Source organism: Onychostoma macrolepis, chromosome 04 (genome assembly GCF_012432095.1).
Source record: "Onychostoma macrolepis isolate SWU-2019 chromosome 04, ASM1243209v1, whole genome shotgun sequence".
NCBI lineage: Eukaryota > Metazoa > Chordata > Actinopteri > Cypriniformes > Cyprinidae > Onychostoma > Onychostoma macrolepis.
This window is the reverse complement of record NC_081158.1, coordinates 637,133-641,823: the sequence shown is the minus strand read 5'-3', so window position 1 is coordinate 641,823 and position 4,691 is coordinate 637,133. Positions and strand designations below refer to the sequence as shown.

The window sequence follows — 4,691 nt, the reverse complement described above, 5'->3', positions numbered from 1 at the left end:
GAGATTGAATGAGCCTCCTCTAAAGCCCTGGGTCATTTTGAGCAGCGCTGGGAAGGTGGAGTGTGCCCATTGTACCTGCATGGCAGGGATAGCTGAGACCTGTACTCATGTAGGTGCTCTCTTGTTTAAGTTGGAGGCAACGGTTCGAATTCGTGGCACAAAGACTGTTACTGATGTGTCAGCATACTGGGTTTTGCCCAGTAACTTGAGCAAGATTCACCCAGAAGTGGGATATAGGATCAACTACACCTCCTCAGTTGCACAAAGGAAGACATTAGACCAGCAAATGAATACGCAGTCCACAGCACCAGCCATAAGGAGTCGGGTACAGAAACGGAAAACTCCTCCAGGTAATCTTGAAGATTTATCACCGCTACTTGATACGTTACTGCACCATAGCAAGGCCGTTGGTTTGTCAGGGATGGAGAAGTACTATGCACAATACACACAACACACAGCTGCTGCACCATCCTCTGCTTTACCTCCATGCCTGGCAAAATCCCTGTATGATGAAAGCATAGATGCCAGTGACCTGTCTATTGTCCTGCTGGCCTGTGAGAAACACGTGATTGCTGTAAGTGTGACTGACGAGCAAGCAGCAGCTGTAGAAGAGTACACCAGGCAACAACATCTGTCGTCTGCATGGTATGATTACAGAAGCGGAAGAATTACAGCGTCAAAATGCATGCCGTATATACCACCTCTCTGGAGGCCATCCCACACAGTTTTGAAGCAGGTGTGTTACCCACACACACAGCACACAGTATCAACTGTCCAAACCAGATGGGGTATCGGTCATGAGGGGATGCTAGAAAGGCCTACACTGAATCCAGAGCTGCATCTCACACAAACTTCAAAATCGAACTGTGTGGCTTCATAATTAACAGCAGGTTCCTGAAATCGGAGCGTCACCGGATGGCCTGACTATGTGTGAATGCTGTGGGAAGGGCTGCCTGGAGGTGAAATGTCCTTTCAAGTATCGGTCCTGCAGCATCCAGCAGGCATTGGACATGAAGGACAAAGACTTTTGTCTCCAATTGTCCTCAAACAACCTTCAGCTGAAAAGAGACCACCGCTTCTACACACAGATCCAAACACAGATTTTTGTCACCCAATCAAATCACTGTGATCTTGTTGTTTGGACTGAAAACGATTTCACTGTGGTGCGTGTCTTTCCAGACCAGGAGTTCTGGGAACCTCGTCTACAGAAAGCACAAGTATTCTTCAAGAAAGTGTGCCTCCCGGAACTTGTGGCAAAATACTACTCAAAGGACATGCAGCCTCATGTTCCAAGTGAAAGAGAGCAGTAGTACAGAAGTGGCTGTTTAAGAAATAATTGCACTTAGGCCTACTCAGTTAAGAGTTTTTTTGTTTTACTTGACTCAAAGAGTATTAGCCTGTTACTTGAAATTCAGTGTTCCAAAGTAGTTCAACACAAGAAACTAAACATTGCAGGAGATTTTTTTTTTTTTTTTAAGTGTTTTACTTGACGGAGTATTAGCCTGTTACTTGAAATTTGTTCATATATTATAATTATATATAAAGAGAGAGAGAGTATTAGCCTGTTACTTGAAATTCAGTGTTTCAAAGTAGTTCAACGCAAGAAGCACAAGAAACTAAACATTGCACTTTGCAAGAGATTTTTATTAAAAAAGTTTTTAATGATCAAAGTGTCATCCATTTTCATTTGAAGCATTTAATGTACAAATAGCATACCATGTTCATTCTAAGGAAGGAAACACACACCAAATACAAACATGTTCAATCTCAGGAAGGTACCACAAACACTTCACGCACACCAAACTGATTTTTTACCATTCAACATGCACACTTTTCTGTTTCATCTGGCCTTACAACAACACTTGGACACATGTTAACTAGAATACAGCAAACATTAACTATCTTATCAAGAAGGGTAAATTCTTCATCCTTACAGATAAGCAACAAACTAATTGGTATTGTGTTATGTATTAGTGTGTACTTATTGCAAGCTACCTATTACCCTTTCTACATGTATCCTAAGGTGTGCTATAGCACGTGTGTCTTCCACATCCTTAGCATCAAGTTGACATCTGCTTTTAGTGAACGCAGGAATTTTAACTTCCGCACATCATTCCCACACTGTCTTTAATATCAAAGCCTCGGTCCGCTAAAACTAAATCGCCAGGCAACAGTTTGTTAAGAAGCCCACAATTCTCGGTTATGTGCTTGTCAGATGCTCGTCCCCCATCCCTTTGAAATAAATGAAATTTGGCCTTGGGGTGTAATTCTATCAAGTATTTCATTGTGTGTGTACCTTTGTAGTGGGAAAAGGATTGTGCGCGCCATTAAATTGGACGGCCTCTCTGTACGTGTTCAAAACAGTCAACAATAATCGCAACACGCTTTCCAAAAGCTTCCAAAAATTGATGTGGCATTGTGGCTTGTAAACAGTGTCTCTCAGGCCAGTACAACAATGGACTAAGGCGTGCATACAGCACATCTATGGTGTCGGCAAAGGTAGCAGAAAGAGTTCTACGTGACACATTAAAAATGTGTGAAAGATGCTGAATTGGAAGATCAAGCCTTAGACGAATGAGTGTCAGTAAAACCATCTGAAATTGTGAGAGCTTCTTTGCAGCTGGCAGGAAGGGCTTAACAGTAGTAAACAATGACAACAAAATGGCAAAACATGGAAGTCCTGTATAATATCGTACCCTCTCTGTATTATCTTTCAAAAACTCTTCATCCATCTTCATCTTGTTTAACTCAGACCGAAGCTCCCTATTTTCCTGCAAAAGACGGGTTAGTTCTGCACTGCTTTGCTCACAGAACTGGCATTCTGCTCTCAGTCTCTTAGCAGCTGGTTTGTCTGTTTCTGTCTGTTCTCTATATTCTTCCTCTTCCGCAGCTTCTGCCTCTGCTTGTTCCCCATGCTCCTCTTCTTCTTCTGCAGCCCCTGCCTCTGCTTGATCCCCATATCCCTCTTCTTCTGCATCTTCTTGCAATCCATCTCTCTCTTCTTCGTTCATGTTGTTTTGTTCATTTTGGCCTCCTCCCTCAGATTCTCTCAAATTATGTCTAAGTTGTCTACGGACATGCCGGTCTGACACTGTGGCTGTGACTTCAGCGTGACCCAGGTGCAGGGTTGGAGCCCAGTCTGGATGAGACTCGTCCATCTCATATGCTGGTTTACCTTTGGGGAGACAAAAGTACTCATGTGGCAAACAATACTCACATGTGGAAAACATACTTGCAAGTGTTAAGATAATTTCTCGTGCTTCAGTCACAGTGGTCAAAAATAGCTCTCTAGTTTTACTTTAACTAGCCTAACTTATGCTGCTATCGGAATTAGTGCCAAGTTACAAAATGCAGAGGAACCTATGACTACACCTCTTGGGAACAGAACAAAATGAGAACACGATCATTTGCTAAGTGAAGTTTATACACGTACCTGAATGAAAATGCCTGGAACACACTTTCAATGATCTTGGGATGTCTGCGAAGTGTATGTCCATGCGTCTTATGGCGGATATGCAGGCCATCCGTCTCCGCTTGGTTACATCGGACACATGACTCCCTTCATTCTGTTTCCAGGCCGGAAAACAATAAAAAGAAACTCCGTTGTCTATTTTTTCGCCCCGTCGATCGTGTGCACGGACATTACATCCAACAACACAACAGGTTCTTCCCATAATCTTTCCTCTAAAACTCCCTCGGCGCGTCGCAACAAGTGGCCTCACAAAATGGCGATTTTTCCCATCAGCCACCGCGGCGCTAGAGCAGTGACGTCACGCCCCCATCCCCTATTCTGCCAGAGACTGATAACTGAATGTCACAGAGTGTGTACAATTCCTGTGTGGTCATCCAGTTATATCATTAACTTAAATTAAATATTTTATTATGATTATTTTAAAAACCATGTATAATTTACACACACTTAACTAATTATTTAAAGATAATAGGTAAATAGAGACTTCAGAATGTTTTTTTTTTTTCATGCACCTCAATCCAGTCCGTTAGGTGGCGGTAATGCAACTTCAAGCTGGCTGCCAACCGCCAATCAAATCAAAGCGCGGGAGAACAGATTTCAAATGCGAAACGGACGGAGACCAGGCCTAAAGGGTAACAGCAAACTGTTTTTAGAGGTAAGTAATAAAAGAGAAAAAAAAAAAAAAAAAAACTTGACATAAAACATAACGCTTAGAAATAATTATATATATATATATATAAAATCCTTGTAACTTAACTTACTTTCTTTACAGAGAGTTCATTTATATGACGACAGATGTTGATCCTTCACTTAGCTACGAACACAACGGATTCACCTCAGAGAAAAGTAGAGATTTAATTTCGCGTATTTCACTATTCATCTTCCGTTATAACTGATGTGTTTTTCTGGACAAGTCCGAGTGAACTGCGAGTCACATGAACGCACGCCGTCCAGACCAACGAACGGCAGAGGTAATGATTTATTAAATATATTTCACTTTGTTCTTCCACCAAACCCTACCAGACACAACAGTGAGAGTGTAATGTGTGTGTTTGAACACTGTGTGTGACAGCACATGCAGGCTGATCGCGATTTTGACTCGTCTTCCTGAAAAGAAAAAAAAATTGGATTTCGTGGGAGGGAAAACCTTGCATTGTTTGATTTTATGTAATTTTTATGTTGTGAGAACAATTTTATATATTACTTTTGTTTTACTGTA

The 4,691-nt window shown here is 41.7% G+C and overlaps 1 pseudogene; it reads right to left on the bottom strand.

Moving 5' to 3' along the window:
• Nucleotides 1-1,818: 1,818 nt before the first annotated feature.
• Nucleotides 1,819-3,501, bottom strand: LOC131539159 (uncharacterized; annotated as a pseudogene).
• Nucleotides 3,502-4,691: the final 1,190 nt, after the last annotated feature.